Genomic DNA, 21,167 nt, shown 5'->3' with positions numbered 1-21,167 from the left:
ACAGTAGGTAGGAGAGCTTCCTTCCCCACCACTCTCAGAACTCTGGTTTTTTATTTTTATTATTTTTGTTTAATATTTTATTTATTTATTTGACAGAGAGCGAGAAAGCACAAGCAGGGGGAGCAGTAGAAGAAGAGGGAGAAGCAGGCTTCCCGCTGAGCAGGGAGCCTGATGAGGGGCTTGATCCCAGGACCCTGGGATCCTGACCTGAGCTGAAGGCAGACGCTTAACCATCTGAGCCACCCCGGTGCCCCAGAACTCTGTTTTTTAAAACATTTATTAGCACATCACTGATATATTGACTCAATCTACAGTATCTTTCCTATCTTGCACAGGATTGGTAATATGTAAATAAAAGTGTAAAATAAGATAAGAATTTTTTAAGATTATAATTTTCATGAAAGATTTGATGCTGACAGATAACATCCTGGCATGATGTATTAAGGAACCAATGTGAAAAACTAGAGTAAGAGCTGGTACTATGAGTCTACTTATATCAGTACACCTATTTATATATTCCTATTCAAGAATGTCGCATTTATTAATAACCTATTATCTTCACTCTGATCCAATTTTACATTTGAAACTGTCTAAAAATAGATGCTGTGTAGATGTAATATGATACAATGACTTTTTTTCTACCATCCAAACATCATAAATATTATCATGTTCTATTGGAATTAAAAATATCTTTAGTGGCAAAAACATATCTTTAGTAGCTGAGGCAGTTTATTTGCATGAGTATAAATATATTCAGTTTATATCACAGTGAAAATTATTCTAATATTAGTCTTTTTAAACAGTTGTATGTAGGTTTGTAGAAAGGATTTAATAAGCTCTTGACCTTTCTTTTTATAGTTAATGATAATTAGATTTGTTCTGATTCAAGCCAAAGTTACCCCCTTTTTTTTCTATTAAATTTCAATAAAGTGAAGAAAAATCAAAATGGCTTGGGTTTTGGAGAATTAAGTTTAGATCTTACACGGGAAGACATTCTGACCTCTCTTAAGCAGTATTTAAAGTCCCTAAATGGCTAGAACTTTAAAGAAGAATGGAATTAACTATGTCTTACACAGAGTTAGTGACAAGAAAGCCAGTGTGATTGTGTGGACTCTAGATATTTACTGAGCACTTGGAAAGAGTCTGACATTCATTCGACTAGATTCTGGAGCGACACAGATGGAAAAGCCACCTAACAGTGAGGAGTTTACAGTTGCCCTTTTGCATCCTTTGGCTCTGAAGATGATTGACACAACGGAAATTTGAACTTCCCTCAGGCAGGAGCAGCTTCTCTGGATTCTCTTGGGAAATGTTTGAATAGAAGGAAAAACAGCTAATTAATCAAGTAAAGGTTTAAGATGATCTTAAGTCTCCAGGAGAGAGCTATGGATGTCGGTTGTAGGATCAGCCTCCAGGACAGCAGTGTAAGCAGCCTGTGTGGAGTGTTCCTGCCGGGTGCAGAATGCAGGAGCAGACACTGTCAGAAGGGACTTAGCTCTGAAAAGCGTCTAACAGAAGTAAGTGAGCCTATGAGAGAAGATTATGCAGGCAACAATTGTGCTTGACTTTGAGGTTACTTGTTACCAGTAAAAACAAGGAGACTTGCTTGTCAACTATTAAGAATGAGCCAAGCAAATATTTATTATCATCATCATGACAAACGGGAGACACTGAGTTTGTTTAGATGGGCTGATTTCCCAAATTTTCTGAGGGAGAACTTCTGCCAAGAGAGGGCTGATACCCCTAAAAATAACAAATCCTTGGTGACTTGGTCTTTTTTGAAGCTAGAGTTATAATAATAAGAAAAATAGGCCAACGTCAGTGACATGAAATCCCCGTAAAGTTAACTTTACTCTTTGCTGCTTCTTAAAACATTTAATTGAAAATCTATTTGAAGGCCTTTCAGATAAAATGATTACCTGAACACTAACTTCTTGCTTCACCTCTTGCATTCTGGTGGCAATGGCAAAATAATAGAGAAACCCAGAATTAACGCTGGCAACTAGGAAAAAATGCTGTAAATTTGCCATAAAATTTCAGGAATTTATGCTTGATATGGTGTAGATTGATGGGATCTCTAAAAGCCAAATTTGAAATTTTCCCTTTTGGTGAAGTAGGTTAGCATTGAGAATTATGGAAAATTCTGAGAGTACTCTTGGGAGAGAAAGGAACATTCCACTTGGACTCACTTGCACCTCTGAAATGTAAGGCATTTAAAAGGACCTGCATCCAAGGACCCATGAACCCCAGCTAACTACAGACCCAGAAGTCAGATGGGAAACTTATTTGACAGCTTTATGCTAATAAGATAATTTGAAAAGTAATGCAAGGCAATAAGCTAATAAAATAAATGGAGAAGAAATGAGAACCAGCCTAGAAACAGGTAGAAATAGAAAGGGAATTAGCTGGGTGAGCTAAGAAAGTTAAATATGCAATAACATAATTAAAATTTGCCTTATAAGCTACAAAGATTATAGTCTGAAGTCAATCTAATGAAGGCAATTTAAATTTCCATGGAAGGTCTGGTAGTTGGGGATTAAAAAAGATGAAGAACTAAAAGCAGAATTTGAAAACAGATTGTTGCTCATAAAAAATAAAAAAGACAAACAGTAGTCAAAGAAAAAGGAAGAACACTTTCTTGGCTAAAGATAGACTTGAATCTACACATTGATAAGTCTCCCCTGGAACAAGGGAAATATTAATGAAAAGAGACTAACATCAAGACATAATCTAATGAAATATTTGAATTTGGAAATCAGAGAAAAAAATTCTATAGCATTTGGTCAGAAGATAAACTATCAGCTTTAAAGAAAGTGAAACCAGGAGAACCTCCAAACTTAACACATTAAATATATGGAGATAATGGAAAAACATTTGTATTTTTAAGGGAAAATTTGTGGTCTATAATTTCTCTATCAGCTATATTGGTATTCTTTTGCATGAATAAATATATCTTTTTATAAAAACATTAGTGAAAATTGAAACAAAGTAAAGTGAAGTTTAAATAATTATAAAATATGTACAAAATGCAAAAGTCATGAGGATACTAAAAAATATGAAATACACTGAAAAATAACAATAATTAACTGGACCTAAAATGTCAGATAATATTATTGATAGCATAATGGGGATTTGGAAGAAGTAATATATGAAGGAATCATACAAGCATGAAAATAAATGACTACTAATTAAATATTGAAGGCAAAATTTAGAAGAAAAATTTAAAATGAGAAAATATGGCAATTTTAATAAGCACAAAATCAGAAATGAATAACCAGAAATCATAAAAATGAGAACATTATAAGGAAAAGAATTTGTTCGCTATATGAAAAAATATATAAAATCTTAACTAATTAAGTTGAAAAGCTCCTGACATAAGGAGCTTAAAACTAAAATGGATGAAAGACCTCAATGTGAGACAGGAATCCATCAAAATCCGAGAGGAGAACATAGGCAGTAACCTCTTCGACATCAGCCACAGCAACTTCTTTCAAGACACGTCTCCAAAGGCAAGGGAAACAAAGGCAAAAATGAACTTTTGGGACTTCATCAAGATAAAAAGCTTCTGCACAGCAAAGGAAACAGTCAACAAAACTAAGAGGCAACCCATGGAATGGGAGAAGATATTTGCAAATGACAGTACAGATAAAGGGCTGATATCCAAGATCTATAAAGAACTCAAACTCAACACTCCAAAAACAAATAACACAGTAAAAAAAAATGGGCAGAAAACATGAACAGACATTTCTCCAAAGAAGACATACCAATGGCTAACAGACACGTGAAACAATGCTCAACATCACTGGCCAGCAGGGAAATACAAGTCAAAAGCACCATGAGACATCACTCACACCAGTTAGAATGGCAACAATTAACAAAATAGGAAACAACAAATGTTGGCAAGGATGTGGAGAAAGGGGAACCCTCTTACGCTGTTGGTGGGAATGCAAGCTGGTACAGCCACTTTGGAAAACAGTATGGAGGTTCCTTGAGAAGTTAAAAATAGAGCTACTCTACGACCCAGCCATAGCTCTACTAGGTATTTCCCCACAGATACAGATGTAGTGAAAAGAAGGGGCACATGCACCCCGATGTTCATAACTGCAGTGTCTACAATAGCCAAACTGGAAGGATCCAAGGTGCCCTTCAACAGAAGAATGGATAAAGAAGATGTGGTACATATATACAATGGAATATTATCCAGCCTTCCGAAAGGATGAATACCCAGCATTTCCATCGACACGGATGGAACTGGAGGGGATTAAGCTAAGTGAAGTAAGTCAAGCAGAGAAAGACAATTATCATATGGTTTCACTCATATGTGGAACATAAGCAATAGCACGGAGGACCATCTGGGGGAAGGAAATCTGAAGGGGAGATGAACCATGAGAGACTGTGGACCCCGGGAAACAAACTGAGGGTTTCAAACGGGAGGGGGTGAGGGGGATGGGGTAACAAGGTGATGGGTACTTAGGAGGGCACGTGTTGTGCTGAGAACTGGGTGTTATACGCAACTAATGAATCACTGAACACTACATCAAAAACTAATGATCTATACAGTGGCTAACTGAACATAATAAAAACAGTTTTGGTCAAAAGTAAAAAAAAATAAAATAAAAGATAATAGCCATAAGATCACAACCATTTTATAATTTTGATTGCAAACTATTTACTGAGTACCTGTTTTGTGCCAAGCACTATTCTAGAAATAAAAGATATGTCAATGTTCTACATGTAGCAGAAAGGGGAGAGATAATAAGCTATAACCATAATAAATAAGTAAATTATATGAGGAAAATACTAAAAGTAAAGTAGGGGAAAGGTGATTGGAATTAGGGACTGCAGCTATCAGTTGGATAGTTTGGTCTGAAAGCTCTCAGTAAGAAAGTGGTATTTGGACAAACACTTGAAGAAGATGAAAAATTTCATCACTGATATTTTAAGGAAGAGTGATCCAGGCAGGGGAAAGAGCTAGTGCCACATCATTTCCTCCTGGATACACAGCTAGATTCTTCTTCCCTATAGTCTGGGAGGGGATGTAAAATGAACTCTTGCCAGTAGAATGTGGGCAGAAGTGACTGATGCCTCTTGTAAAGGCGACCCCTAACCCCTGCAGTCCAATTTCTGACTAGCTCTCTCTTACTTCCTTTTTCTATTTGTCTGTCTCCTCTTTCTCTGTTTTCTCTCTGTCTGTCTTCTCTCTCTCTCATTGTTTGTCATTTCGATGGAGGAGATCAGGCAGAGCACTCTAAGTTGGCCTTAGGGAACAGCAGAACCATAGGTGAAAGGAATGTAGGGAGTTTAGATTCCTGAGTCTGCCTTGGGAGGGGAGATATGTAGGAGCCACTCATCCTGCATCACACGGTGACATTGTGTTGAGCCATCACAGTTTCTTTGTTGTTGTTACTGTTGTTCTGTTTTGTGTAAGCAGGAAACAACCGTTACTTATACTGACTGATGCAGAAGCAATTATGAGGACTTTGCCTTTTCATTTGAGTGAAATGGGGAGACAGGGTTTTGAGTAGAGGAATGATTTGACCTTACATTTTAAGAGTTTCTCTCTGGCTGCTCTGTTGGTAGTATCCTGTAGAGAGGTGTGAGAGTAGAAACAGGGAGATCAGGTAAGAGGCTCAAACCATAACTCTAACAAAAAACAACGATGGCTTGGAACCCTCAACCAGCAGTGGGGATGATGAAAAATTGTAGCCTCCAGATAGATTTTGAAGGTAGAGCCAGCAGAATGTATTTTCGTATTAGATATGGGAGTAAAATAAAGAATGATGCCAAGGTTTTTTACCCGAGCAACTGGGAAGATAGAGTATCCATCACTGAGATGGGGAAAGTGGTGGGTGGAGGAGGTTTGGTGGAAAGATGAATTTAGTTTTGGATATGTTGAGTTTCAGGTGTTGAGTAAGCAGTTGGATATGAGCCCAGTTTCAAAGTGTTTTGATAAACTAAAAGTGTTAAATCATGTAATTCAATTGTATTATTTATTTTAATCACAGAAACTTTAAAAAATATGTGCCACTGATGAAACACTGAATTCTATTCTGAAACTAATAATACAATATATGTTAATTAAGTTGCATTTAAATAGAAAATTTGAAAGATACTCTATATGGCAAACTGCAACTATCAAACAGTGTCTGGATAATATTGGATATTTCTATTAATCAAATGTGATCCTGGAGAATGATATTCCATTTTAGTTTGCATTTCTTCAGTTACTGTTAAAAATGGGATTTTTCATGTTAAGTGCCCATCTATGTTTCTATTACAAATTACTTATTTATATATTTTTCTTTGAGGTATATGTGTGTTTGTGTGTATATTCATATATATGTATATATACAGATTTATAAATCCCTTAGTGTGATATTTGATCATTTGTCTCTGATGTATTTTGCCTATGTATTATCGTAAAAGCTCAGCAATTTGACCCCCAAATCTCAAATAAAAAACCTAATCTTTTGTCTGTCTCTCTTTTAATACAGAAGATGAGAAAAGAAGAAAATAATACTTTTCAGCTTCATTTACTTCTCTAATTTGAATCTTTATAAAGGTATGTTTCCCCCTTACACTATTTCAAGCAATTGCCTCCCGTTTTTCAAGATAATCTTTCTATTTTGACATCAACTTCTGTATAATGCAAAGATTGGGATCAGTGGAAACTGAGGTCTGTAGAGTTACTATGGTCGTGGATAGGTTCAATGAATGATCTGAGATTTTGTTGGATAGCACGTATCATCAATAGGTGACTATGAGGGGACTATGGGAATCTTCCAAGAATGTTCCAAAAACTGTGACCCCAGGATGACTCCGAGGTCAGTCCTGGAGAGCACTATCAGTAATCAGGAGACTGGAATGTGAACTGGCAGGAGAGAAGACTCAAAGAACTTTTTATAAATATTTTTACAACAAGAGAAACAAGAAACATCATGAGAAAAGTAGAGAAAAAAAGAATTTTTATAAACACCGTTTTTTGGGCGCCTGGGTGGCTCAGTCGTTAAGCTTCTGCCTTCCGCTCAGGTCATGATCCCAGGATCCTGGGATCGAGCCCCACATCGGGCTCTCTGCTCCTTGGGAAGCCTGCCTCTCCCTCTCCCACTCCCCCTGCTTGTGTTCCCTCTCTTGCTGTGTCTCTCTCTGTCAAATAAATAAATAAAATCTTAAAATAAATAAATAAATAAACACCTTTTTTTTTTTTTTTTTTGCCTGACCAGTTTTATTGTGACATCCTTCTCTAGCTGTTGCCTCATTGTGAAGTCAGTACTTGGTAGCTGCTAGATAAAATGTTTTTGTCTCTAACTTCCAATCAGAAGAGATTTCTGAAATCCAGCATATTTCCTCTGTGACTTATACCCTCCCCCTGTCCTTGAACAACTCAACTCTCCTCCCCTCCCCTCCTCTTCCCTTCCCTCCTCTCCCCTTCCCTTCCCTCCCCCGTCTCCATAAAGGGGCATATCTATTTTAATTTTCATAATGGCTTTGTAACATCTCTTTTCTCTTAGTTTTATACTTCGTTTATTTCTGATCCTATTGTCATTTCCTTTTTATTGTTGTTTTCTTTAGTTTTATTCTGTTCTTTTATCTAATTCCTTGAGTTGTATAATTAATGCATTAGTTATCAGCTTTTTCTTCTTTTATAACATAAACATTTAGGCTCTACATTTCTCTCTGAATTCTCTTCATTTGTATTTAACAAATTTTACATGTTGTATTTGCATTATGTGTCAGTTTTAGATATAGGATTACTTTCGTTATAATTTCTTCATTGGTTCATGGGTTAAGATGTGTTTTAAAAATTCTTAAATGAAATTATAAAACATTTTATTTTATCAACAATGATTTCTAACTTAATTACATTCTGATCAGAGGATGAGTTCTGCACTAAACCAATTCTTTGAAATTTACTGAAAACTGATCATGTAATTGATTTATTACATGATCTGTTTTCTGTGTTTAATTTAGTAGAATGTATAGTCCTTAATTTCTGTTTTAAAGTTCTATATAATCTCATTAGATCAAGCTTGTTAATTGTGCTGTTCAAATGTTCCTTTTTTTTTTTTTCTGGTTTGATTTATCTATCAGTTACTAAGAGATATGTTAAAAGCTCCCCCTACATTGGTTATTTTTCCATTTCTCTTTCTGGCACTCTCACTTTTTTTTTTTTTTTTTTTTTTTTTGCCTTATCTACTTGGTGACTTTATTAAGTGCATAGAATTTTAGAACTATTTTAGCTTCCTTGTTTTTTTCTGTTTTTGTTTTTTTTTTTAAAGATTTTATTTATTTATTTGACAGAGAGAGAGAGAGACAGCGAGAGAGGGAACACAAGCAGGGGGAGTGGGAAAGGGAGAAGCAGGCTTCCTGCCGAGCCAGGAGCCTGATGCGGGACTCGATCCAGGGACTCCAGGATCATGACCCGAGCCGAAGGTAGTCGCTTAACCAACTGAGCCACCCAGGCGCCCCAACTTCCTTGTTAATTAAAACATTTATTATATGGTAAATCTATTTAATCACATTTTTAGCTTTAACTTTGTTAATAATAGAACATTGGCAGCTTTCTTTGGCAAATATTTGCATAACTTATTTTGTTCTTTTACCTTCAATCCTTTTGGTTCATTAAATTTCAGAGGGTCTCCTAGAAATAGTATGTTGCATGATTTTTAAATCTAATCAATATGGTATTTTTCTTAGTTTTTATTTATTAATCAGTCTATTTAGATGTATTGTAATTATTGATATACTTGAATTTATTTCTACTGCTTTGTATTTTTTCCATCTTTCTTTTTTCTGTTTTTTTTTTTTAATTAAATTTTTTCCCCTTCATCCTTTTCTCTTTCTGTTTAGGAGTTGATTTATTTGCTCTGTATTTTTTTAATTAGTATCCTAGAAATTATAACATGCAACGTAAACTTAAGGAATTCTAAAATGATTCAACATCTTTGTTCTTCTTCTGAGACTGCTTTAACTGCCTTGAGCTTCTTTCTGGCTCATAGGCATTTCTTTTCTAGTGTTAGTGCAATCTTACTATTTTTTTAATCGTTATAGGCAAGACTTATTCAGATGCCAGTTTCTCTGCTCATTCCTCCCTATATCTCAAGCCTTCCTCTTAGAATCTTTTCCTTGCCTCTTAAATCACGTGTAAGAATTTTTTTTTTCATGAAACTCTATTTCTATATGCAAGTCTTTATTTTTTTCATTGTTCTTGAAAGATAGTTTTGTTGAGAAACATTTTTTTCACTAAGATACTGAGAGACATTTCTCTTTGAATTTGAAGATGTTAACTATCTTATTATTTCCTGTGCTGGTCTTGAGCATTTCAGCTGAGTTTAGTTAGTGTTCTTTGTAAGTGATCTTTAATTTCTTTCTGCTATTAATTTCTCCTTATTTTTTTCACAATGTTTCTAATGGTGGATTTTCTTTGTTGTTGTTGTTTTTTCTTTTTAGTTTTGTCTGAAATTTATTCAGTCTCCCAAATCTGAGAAATTTTAGAAATTCTATTTCTCTTAATTCCCAGCAGAAAAAGAAAAACATATTTATGGTGCATTTTATAGTTGTTTATGTTGCATTATCTAGTGTAGTCCTGTCACAAGATAACTTCTATTTTGACTGTATATCACTGAGAAATAAATTCTCTACCTATAATTTTATACATCATAATTGGAAGAATTTCCCTGGACAAGTTCTGTCTCTGGTCATTTTACCTTGTTTCTTTTCCACTACCCAAATATTTCCAGTGGCACCACTGTGGGATACACTTATATTGCCATGTGCCCTCTGGCTCTATACCTTTATGTCATGAAGCTGAGGAATCAACACTGTGAGCGGTAGAATTATTCTTAGAAGCCAGTCCTACTCCGGAATGGGAGCAAGAACTTAACTATACACAAGAGTGATTGTTAACCAAATAAATATATCCCACTAGAGTCAAACTAAATGAATAACTAATTCACTTTCAGTTTAGATAGATCCCTTGAATGCCTATTACCTCTCTAAAGGCAGCCAATAAAAGGGGAAGTGTTACAGAAGGGAATTTGGACAAGACTGAGCCATCAGTCTTAAACAATTGCAGTTCACTGTTTTTCTTTCAGACATTTTACAAAAACATATGATCATGTGAACACATTGCTCAGATTTCCTTGGGACCTTGAAATGGGCTTATGCAAGCAAGGAGCCTGAAATGTACTCATCTGCGGCTTCACTGTAAATCTACCTCTGTCCAATCACTACCCTCTTCAAAGGTATATCCTCCCTGAAGGTAACCATTATTCTGAATTTGTCTTGACTTTATATAAAGGGAATTATACAGTGTATATATATTTTTGTTTTTGGCTTCTCACTGGACATTATTTTGGTGAGATTCACCTTTATTGCTGCATATAGCTATTATTTGTTAATTTTCTGTATAGCATGACATCATGTGAACAAACCACATTCTTCCACTGATGTAAATTTGTGTTATTTTTAGTTTAAAAATATTACAAATAATGCCACTATCAATATTTCCATTGTGTCTCTCAGTGCGTGTGCAGGCATTTCTTTTTAGTTCACACTTAGTTGTAGAATCCATAGATTCTAAGCCTCTTCAATTTTAGTAGATAATGCCAAACTCTTTTCCAAAGTATTATATCAACCTCGCTTCCACAATCGGTGGAATGAGAATTTCTGTAGTCAACACTAGTCATTACAGTTAGGTGGGTAGTGAAATAGCCTTCAAGTTATAATTTTCATTCCACGTGACTTTCATGTGTTTACTAGCCATTTGAATGTCACCTTTGGCAAAGTCTGTTGAGCTCTCTTGGTCATCTTTCTATTGAGTTGTTGACCTGTCTCCTGTTGATTTGAAGAGGTATTCATAGTTTTCAGATAGATGATATTTGTAAGTAATATAAGTTGTAAATATTTTTTTAAAGATTTTATTTATTTGAGAGACAGAGACAGAGAGCATGAGCAGGGGGAAGGACAGAGGGAGAGGGAGAAGCAGATGCTTCACTGAGCAGGGAGCCTGATACAGGGCTGATCCCAGGACCCTGGGATCGTGACTTAAGCTGAAGGCAGACACTTAACCGACTGAGCCACTCAGGTGCCTCGGTTGCAAATATTTTCTCCCATGTGCTGAGTTTGTAATTTTAATAACTATGTGTTTTTATATTTCTAGACAAAATGGTCAGTTCTTTCCAAATATACTTGACCCATTTTTGGTAGACTTAATTTCTTTATATTTTTAATTTATTCTCTTTATTTATTTAAACATTGAAAAATATTAATATTTTATATTCAGGACTTCAATATTTGAAATGTTGTGAGTTCAAATCTACTTTTATTTATTTATTTTTCCCTTTTGCAGATTCTCTCCCATGGTTTCTTCATGTATTTGGGATGGGTGGGGTAGAGGCAAGAGAGGAGTGAGATCTTGTTTGAGATTGTCCTTAGCTAGTGAGAATTGATTTTTTTTTTTTCCCTGCCATATGCCTATGTGTTCTAACAATTTAGGCTATGTTGAATTCATTTCTTATAACTTGTGTGATACAATGGAATTTGTACTTAATTTGCTAAACAAAGGGAGACACTGAGAAGTTTAAATGTGAGAATAACATCGTTAGATTTCTGATATTAAAAAGAGAGAGAGAGCAATTTGGGTAAATAGTTTGAAGTTGGGGATAAATAGTTTGAAGCTGGGGATCAGTTAGGATGTTATTGCAGTCATACTGGTGAGGGGTAGAATAGATAGGTACAATAATGGTGGTGGTAAGAAAGGATACAGTGACTCAGAGATTATCTGTATTTAACATCAGTATAAATGGAAATGAAAATAATAAAAAATACCATTGGGTCAAAACCCACATCTTTGTAAAGAGGCATTTTTCATTCATTGTTGATGGCAATATAAATCAGTCAGATGTCTAGGTAGGGAATATGGTAATATATACCAGAAGCTATAAAAGAAAAAGTACAACAGTATACTTTGCTCCAGCAATTCCACCTTTGATAATAACTAAGGAACTATTTAGACAAGCATGCAAAACTATATGAACAAAAGCTTTTACTGTATCTTTGTTTCTGAGGTAGCAAATTAGAACAAATCTATACATTTATTCTGTAAAATCAAATGGAACCACCAAAAATGAAGATATAAATCTGCCTATTTGAACTTGGAAAAATTCATAGTCTAGGTAATAAAGTAAGTCACAGAATAGTATTGGAAAATATTATACCATTAAAAATAGTAATATGCATATCTAGAACATATTTGAAAAAATAGGTAATTTAACAATGCTTATATCAGCATTTTTTTTCTATTGCCTTATATTTTGAGAATGCACATCGATTACCACATTTTGGAGAAGTGATAATGCCATTAATAGGTACTTCAAAGAAGCCAGTATGGGCTACTGGTTTAGGGGGAATCTGATGAACTTAGATACTGTGCGAGGCTTGGTTGAAAATACAATTGGATATATCTGAATCTCAGTTTGAAAGATCTGACTATAGAGAATTTAAAATAAAATGGCTGATGACAGAGTTTTAAAGAATATAAGATTAAGTGGCTGATGACAGAATATTTTCCAATATGTCTCCAGGAACTTTTGTACTATATTTTATTATTTATTTATTTTTGTTTACAGATTTTATTTATTTATTTGTCAGCGAGGGCACGTGAGAGCACAAGCAGGGGGAACGGTAGGCAGAGGGAGAAGCAGGCTCCCTGCTGAGCAGGGAGCACCATGTGGGACTCCATCCCAGGACCCTGGGATCATGACCTGAGCCGAAGACAGACGCTTAATTGACTGAGCCACCCAGGTGTCCTTGTACTGTATTTTAAATGCTTAGTTAAAAGAATGATATAAGCCCCTATTATGGCAGTATTTATCAGCCTCTTTCCTTTATGGGGCTTAACTTACTCTTCCCCCACCCCTCACACTATTACATTTAATTATATTTATCAGATATTAGAAATCCCATATAGATTGGGTGGGCTATACATTTTAAAAAATATATATTGTATAATTAAGTAATGATTCTATTGGTTACTATCTATGAGCAAGGCACCTAAGAGGGTGCTTTAATTCTACAGTTCAATAAAAATCCTGTCACTACCGTTTCCCTAGCATATCACTTTTCAAGGTAAACTTTGAATAAAAAATTCTTTGATCATTATTTTGCCAATTTGGAGTTTAGATTTTTTTTTAAACTCCCAACATTTATTTGTTCGTTTTTTCTTTTTTTAAAGAACAGAAGTCTTATTTATCATAATACGAAGATCCACCTAATCTATTTATGGATCCTGTAAGAATTTGGTAAATCCTATTAACAGATGTTTCAATTTCACAGGTAGGTTATTGTTCACAAATCTAAACCAACCAAAAGTGAAATAAAAAAAAAATGTGTATTTCTAGGGGCGCCTGGGTGGCTCAGTCAGTTAAGTGTCTAACTCTTGATTTTGGCTCGGGTCATGATCTCAGGGTCATGAGATGGAGCCCTGTGTAGGATCCATGCTGGGGATGGAGCCTGCTTAAGGTTCTCTCTCTCCCGTTCTCCCTCTAAATAAATAAATAAATAAATAAATAAATAAATAAATAAATAGGTATTTCTAAAACTATTAGAATTTATCTCTGCAATGTAGTTAAAATGCATCCGGATAATCTTCTCCATTCTCCTACTAGTAATGAAGAAAGGCAGGCAGGGGCAAGGGGCTCAGTCCTAAGAGGAAACTATCCTTAAAAGGAAAAAGACACCATCCTGTTATTCTACACCACCCTGAAAGGAGCCCTCCACCCTTCCCCCACGTGAACAACTCCCTGATAGGTAGATGCGTGCTGGGACAAAAACCTGATTGGGTGACAGGTACATGGAGGCTTCATCAGATTAAAACAGCCGACCAACAATCTCATAAAAACCCCTAGATTTAGAAACTCTGAGGGCAACTTTCTCGGGGCCCCTCCCTCCTTGGGAGCTTTGTATTATCACCCAATAAACTTTGCTTTGCTGCCCACCACTCTTCCTCTGGTCTACCTCTTCGTTCTTCCAAGCGGCGTGACCAAGAACTGTGGGCACTAAAGGAAAACAAATCCTGAAACACTAGTTCAAGCACTAACTTTTTCCCCCTGAATTACTGCCTCACCTGGTCTTCCTCCTGTCAGTGTCTCCTTATTTCAATCTCTGTCACATTACCACTACGGGCAGGTGGTTATGTAAAGTCTCAGCTAAAAAAAATCTTCCCTGCCCCAACTCCTGAAAGGCTAGACAGTTTTGCATGGAACGCAAGATGATCTACATTTTGACCCCATCCCATCTTCCTGACTTCACTTCCCTATATGTTTCAAATCATGCACTACAATTTAGGTACTCAAAGTTCCTGGTGGGTATGAAGTGAATTCTCTTGCCTTCTGCATATCGTGCAAGTGCTGGGAATTTCTTCCCCACACCCTCTCAACCTTCTCAAACTCTTACTGATAGGCAGGAAAACTAGTCTGCAAAATCTGTTATGTCTATTCATTTATCTAATGGCAAATCATTTATCTAACAGTTAAGTAGATTTCCTGATTCTCCTCCCAATTCTGGCTGAAGCACAAGGTTGAAATGAGTGACCCTTTCAGCTAAAGGAAGAATAAAGTCTTCCTTGAGGACTCAGATCAAATATCACTGAAATCGTCACAAGCTCTCTTTTATCCCGTGGCCCCATGCATATTTATGTTTTTACCCATGTATTTTCCTCCCAGTCATGTCAACACCCATGATGGATTGGGAACATTATTTGATTGTACTGGTCACAAATTCCATCCCTGCCTCATTGGTCTGGAGAAGAATCCTGTGCATTTTAGTAACAATTCAGATGAATGAAATAATTTTTAAAGTGTAGTTAGTAAAGAAAAAGACTTTTGAGTTCTGGGAGGAGGCAGAGATGAAGATTTTAAGTAAGGAAACAGAAAATAGCACCTACCTCTCTTTTTATTCTCTGGCTTCCTGAGACTAGGAAAAATTATTAATGAGACATTTGATCTCCAACAGTTATTAGTGTGGTATTAGTTTTAGTAATTTAACACATGCATAAAATACTACTCAGAAAGTGTTCCTCTCGAAATTCAACCCCCACACCCCTCTCAAAAAAACCCACAAAAAACAAAAAACAAAAAAACCCAACAAAAACAAAAAAACCCCAGAAAACCCAGAATGGAATGGAAAAATTTGAATGTCTAGAGAAAAGTTTAAATGTATCCACTTCCTCATATTGGCCATGACCTTGCAGTCTTAGGTTGCACCCAGGGTCATTGCCCTTCATTAGTCCATGGAGAATAATTGAGCCCAACGCCTGGGAGTTTTCTAAGTGGGGGAAAAAAAAATAGATATTTTGTATTTGTAAGATGCTTAATTTTTAAATAGATTATTTCTAAATCTGTGGGAAATGTTCTGTTTCAAATTTCAGTTGGAGCAAGATGAATTAAAAAAAGATGCTCTTTCTTGGGTGCCTTAATAAATTGCTTCTAAAACTTAATTCTTTTGGATACTTTGTTACATAATAGTTTCTTACTACTCAATGCTTTTAACAGTAATAATGTTCTGGGTAAAATGTTTTCATTGTTTGTATTTATCACAATTCCTTTTGAATTAGGCATTAAAGTAACTAGAGTAAGGCCCAGATAGAGATTTGCTTGTGTCCTTTGGTGTTCCTTTTGGGAAAAAAAAAAAAAAAAAAAAAAAAAAGTCCCCCTCATGAGATGACAAGGATTTTTATCTTAAATACTGTTTATTTCAGTTTGTGTACTTTTAAAACCTCTGTCATGGTATCTTTTGACAGAACAGTCAATGCTCAAGTTTGGCTGCTATCTGGTTAGGAAATGAGACTGTATCATTCTCTGCTGTCACGGGCTTCCTGACCGGTTCTGAATTATTCCTTGGTTTATAAGCTCCCTCTGCCATCAAAATCTGTTTGGCTTTTCTAATCTAATAGGCACTAGCCTTCGTGGCTCTTGAAAAACCTGACCCAGCCCGAGCCCCCAGCTCTGACTGCCCTCCTCCTCAGGGGGGCTCCTTTCCCCTTATCTCCTTGGAATTCAACCTCTTTCTCTGAACAAATGAGTCACATTTATCTAAACCTTACCTTTCAACTCTTCCCCCCACCCCTTCTTTTTCTGCTTATGTTTGGGGCCTCTGGAAATCTGAGCCTGGGGAAAAGAAAAACAAATATGCTGAACTTTTCCTAAGAATACCTCAGCCCTTACCCTTTCTGTGCCTCTGCAGCAAACACAAAGCCTCCATATCCATTTCACACAGATCCTGCTCCCCGGAGCTCTTTTATTCCAAAGTAAAGTGAAGAGTTTATAGTCATCTGGTGAATTCCAACATAGTAATTCAATTGTTAAATAGAAATCTGACTGCTTCGTATCTTGGCTGGGCTTATCTTATCGATCAATATTGTTAATTACATTAGTAACAATGATCGTCTATCAGCTGATCCCTTTTTTTTATTGCCTAGCGCTGAGCTAAGTCGTTTACAGAGTAGTTCTATAAAAAACCTAGATTTATCAAATAATAATCACCTCTTCATTTAGACGATACTGTGTTTTATGAATTATGCTGCAGACAGTCAATAAAACATGTTTAAGATCGGGGCCCTTGGATCAGAGACCTGGGTTCAATTCTGTGTCTGCCAAGTGGTACGTGTATGACCTTGCTTAAGCTATTTAACACTGTTTGATCCAACAAATATTTTTGAAAGTATACATGCCATTGTTTATTTTTAAATTAACTTAAAATTTAAAGTTGTTTGTTGAATGTGTAAGTTTCAGAACTTAAGTTACATCATTAATTCAAAGAAATGATAATATCTAATTCATAGAGATATTGTGGAGATTAAATAAGATTATATATGCAAAACACATAGCTTAGTGCTTGGCACACGGCAGTAGTCAATAAATTGTAGTCACCTCCCCCTACCCCAGCAGTTGTCAATCTGCTAAATTGTCAGGAACCTGCCAGAATCTCATTCTTCGTGTATCACAGTATTTTATCAAAATATCTAGCATTAAATTGCCTAGGATAGGAAAAATGTAAAGTTATAATAAAATGAAAAAAATAATTCAGATATATATTCAATCATTCGTAAAGCAATGTCTAAATGTTTATACTTTTCCATTTTATTTTTTATTTTTCAGATAAAATCATTATTTTATCCGATGAAATAAGTGGTTAGTCCTGCGTCTGATTCTCTCCTTTCAGGTAAAATTTAAAAGGCAAAGGCATTCAAGATGTTGCATAGCTACTGGCTAGTCCCTCAGAGTGTTGACATTTTCAGAACACAGTAGAAGAAAGGCATTATTAGCTTAGAAAATTTTGAGAAAAGTAGCCTGAGAGAGTACAATACATGCTGATTTATAATGATATCAGGCAGCCCTAATCTGTCAAAGAACAAAGATAAGGAAGCAGTTCTATTATTTTTGACATCCTACATGTAATTATTAAGATTAGGTCCAAATCTTTAGCACTGAGTTCAAATTTCCAGCCTGCTTTCGTATTTTTCTGTATTTTTCCATGCAGCACACCCAGGCGGGACCCTTTGCTCCTCTGCGAACATACTATACAAGTTGATGCTTTTGAAACTTTGCTTATGTGAGGCATTGGGTTAAGATTGCCACCTCTTTTCTTACCCTCCCCCCCCCCCCGCATTGTCCTCCATCAACAGTCCACTCACCTTTCAAATCTTAAGTAGGATTGCAACCTCTGCTTTTCCATTTCTCCTCAGCAATCCTGATCTTCATGTTTCCACAGCAGTTCTGTCAGCATCTCTAGCATAGCATTTGAGTCTCTCTTTTCCTATGATTTTTTATTTTTATTTTTTAAAGATTTTAGATTATTTATTAGAGAGACACAGAGAGAACACAAACAGGGGGAGGGGCAGAGAGAGAAGCAGACTCCCTGCTGAGCAAGGAGCCCCATGCAGGGCTCGATCCCAGGACCCCGGGATTATGACCTCAGCCGAAGGCAGACGCTTAACCGGCTGAGCCACCCAGGCGTTCCCCTTATGCTGTTTTAAAAATAGAAAATCTGAGTAGATTATCACTTTGAAAGAAATTAAATCATTAATTAATCTCTCCACAAAGAAAATATCAGATCTAGGCAATTTTATGACTGAGTTCTATAAACGTTTAAAGGAATGGATCATTTCAGTCATATAACATTTTCAGACAAAGGAAAACCAGGGGAATGCTCCACTACTCGTTGTATAAATAACCTTGATATCAAGATTAGATATAGGAAACAAAGAAAAGTTAATTATGGACCAATCTATTCCTGAACATATACGCAAAAAAATCCTAAGCAAAATATTGGCAAACTGAATTCAGATGATATGCAAAAAATATAAACTGAAATTCTTACATTCCAGAAATTCAATTTACCTTGACATTAGAAAGTCTGTTAATGAACTTGCCCCATTACCAGATTAAGGAAGGGAAAAATCTAGATGCTTTTCTCAATAGAAGTACATAAATTATTTGATAAGATTCAAAATCCATTGATGATTTAAAAAAAAAAAAGACCTTAGCAAATTGGGAATAGAAGATTGTATATACTGACAGCCTAGAGCAAATATTGTGCTTAATGGAAAATGTTAGACACATTGGTTTTTCAATCAGGAATAAGAGGAATGCCCAGTGTCACTGTTTATATTCAACATTGTGTAAGATCTCTAGGTTGTAAATGTACTTGTACATGATAATTCCCACTTGGAGGACCACATGACCTTGCCAAGATCTGGTACCTGAGGTGTTCCAAGGGCGACAAACCAGACAAGCCCGATGGCGTTGTATTGAGTATCTTTTCCTACCTCAGTTTCCCCATGGGTATCAAATGTCTAGCACTGTGCTGTGCCCTATGGCAGCTCTCATGTACATGTGGCTGTTCAGCACTTGAAATGTGGCTAGTCTGCACGGAAATGCACTGTAAGTGTAAAATAAAACACTATATTTCAAAGACAATGTAAAAAATGCAAAATATCTTACTAGTAATTTTTGGATAACATGAAGTGCTAACATGTTGGATATATTATTACAATTAATTTTATTAGTTTCACTGTACCTTTTAAAATTGTAGCCACTAGATGGGGCGCCCGGGTGGCTCAGTCGTTAGGCGTCTGCCTTCGGCTCAGGTCATGATCCCAGGGTCCTGGGATCGAGCCCCGCGTCAGGCTCCCTGCTCCGTGGGAAGCCTGCTTCTCCCTCTCCCACTCCCCCTGCTTGTGTTCCTGTTCTCGCTAACTCTCTCTCTCTGTCAAATAAATAAATAAAATCTTTAAAAAAATAAAATAAAATTGTAGCTACTAGAAAATTTGAAATTACGTATGCAGGTCACTGAGTTGCATTATATTCCTAGTGGACAGCTCTGGTCTAGAATAAATCCACATTGAACGAGGGTAGAGGTGGAGATTGCAGAAATGCTGGCAGGATGGAGGAAAAGCCCAGCTCTCCCTCTGTACTAGGCAGCAGGCATCACACCTGGGAGGCCCCAGCTCTACAAGGAGAAGACAGAGCTGGAGACACAGGAGTTGTCCAACGGAGGATTTCTGGTTCCCACTGGGGTTGCTGAATTGGTACCACCATGGTTGCCTCAGATTTCAGCCAGGGGGGGACTGTAATGGGGCCATGATTGTCATCTCTGGTGACTGCCATCAGCATCTTACGTTTGGTGTTGGACCTTAGGCTGGAGCAATAATGTCCTGCTATTAATAACTTCCTGTCTCTCTCATTAGACTATACGATTCTTGAAGAGGTCTTCTATCTTACCATCCCTCTGTTCCACACTATGTAAACACACAGTATTTCAGGCATAAAATACACTCCAAACTTACTTGGAGTGTATTTTATCAAATACACTATTTTATCAAAGTCAAATTATTTCTTAGTTCAAAAACTTTCCATGGGGCCAATATTCTTTTTTTTTTTTTTTTTTTTTTTTAAGATTTTATTTATTTGAGAGAGAGCACATGAGAGGGGGGAGGGTCAGAGGGAGAAGCAGACTCCCTGCCGAGCAGGGAGCCCGATGCGGGACTCGATCCCGGGACTCCAGGATCATGACCTGAGCCGAAGGCAGTCGCTTAACCAACTGAGCCACCCAGGCGCCCGCATGGGGCCAATATTCTTAATCTTCTCCTTTGCTACTATGCTTCTCAAGATGATAAGCAAGGATGTTTTCTTTAGGTCCCCAGCACTTCCCAGAAGGCATAGAATCCCTTCACAGGTCCATGGTGTTCTTAATGTATGTTGCAGAGCCTACTGTTAGTATCATTGTTATTTGTGTATACTGAATTCATTTTTTTAAACTGATTTTTACGGTTCTAATTAAGGCGGCTTTGTACATATGATCTATGAAATTCCAAAATAATAATAATAATAATAATAATAATAATAATAATAATAATAATAGAGGCATTTGAATGTCTCAGTTACTGAATAGATAGTAAAATAATTTTATTTTTTTGCAACTGTTTTTTTTTTCCTTGACTCTTCTTGTGCTCATACTGCTAACAAATGGATTCAGGTATTCATTGGTATTCTTGAACATGTACTGTGTAAGGAAAGCTCCCAGTTAGGGCTGAGAGATACACAAGCCATATTCTCTATCTTTAAGCTATTTACTCTCTCACAAGAGAGTTAAACACACCAATAACTTCAGCACAAACTGTGTGTGAAAATTGTGATAGGAGCTGTCAGAATTCAAGACTGTCGGATTGGGAAAGAGGGATCTCTTCTACTTGGGGAGATCAAAAGCAAATATCATCGTTGAGATGATGTCTGGACTGAGTCTTAGATGGTGTGTGGAATTTGGAAAAGGGGGGAGGATATTATCTCTAGGCAGAGGGAAAGGCATGACAAATGGTAGAGTCTTGTAAAAAATGAACTGTACGAGCTGAGCAATAATTTTGAGGGTTTTTTCCCTCCAGAAGTAAAAGTAGTGTTTGTTTTATGTGATAGGCAATAGGAAAGTACTGAAAAAAATGTGATGTTGTATGAGGTGATCAAAGCAGTACTTTAGTAAGATAATGTAAACTTGTTGTGTAAGGTGACTTAAGGAAGGTTAAGAAGGTATTACACTTCAGAAGAGTGCTAGTAGGACGATGAAATAAGCAATGTGAAAACTGCTTCCCAGACAGAATTGACAGAATTTAGCAA

The 21,167-nt window shown here is 36.3% G+C and overlaps 1 long non-coding RNA gene across 1 annotated transcript in view; it reads left to right on the top strand.

The window, feature by feature from the left end:
• LOC123837822 (uncharacterized) overlaps positions 1-17,226 on the top strand; it is an 83,577-nt gene extending 66,351 nt beyond the window's left edge. The window contains exons 3-5 of the long non-coding RNA XR_010413658.1: positions 6,495-6,562; positions 10,095-10,261; positions 17,157-17,226. This is a non-coding gene — a long non-coding RNA (uncharacterized LOC123837822). The remainder of the gene's footprint in view (positions 1-6,494; positions 6,563-10,094; positions 10,262-17,156) is intronic.
• The last annotated feature ends 3,941 nt before the right edge of the window (positions 17,227-21,167 follow it).

The sequence above is a fragment of the Mirounga angustirostris genome, unplaced genomic scaffold (genome assembly GCF_029215605.1).
Source record: "Mirounga angustirostris isolate CCGP_5_RB_7025 unplaced genomic scaffold, mMirAng1.0.hap1 SCAF_8, whole genome shotgun sequence".
Lineage (NCBI taxonomy): Eukaryota > Metazoa > Chordata > Mammalia > Carnivora > Phocidae > Mirounga > Mirounga angustirostris.
This window is presented reverse-complemented; position numbering and strand designations above follow the sequence as displayed.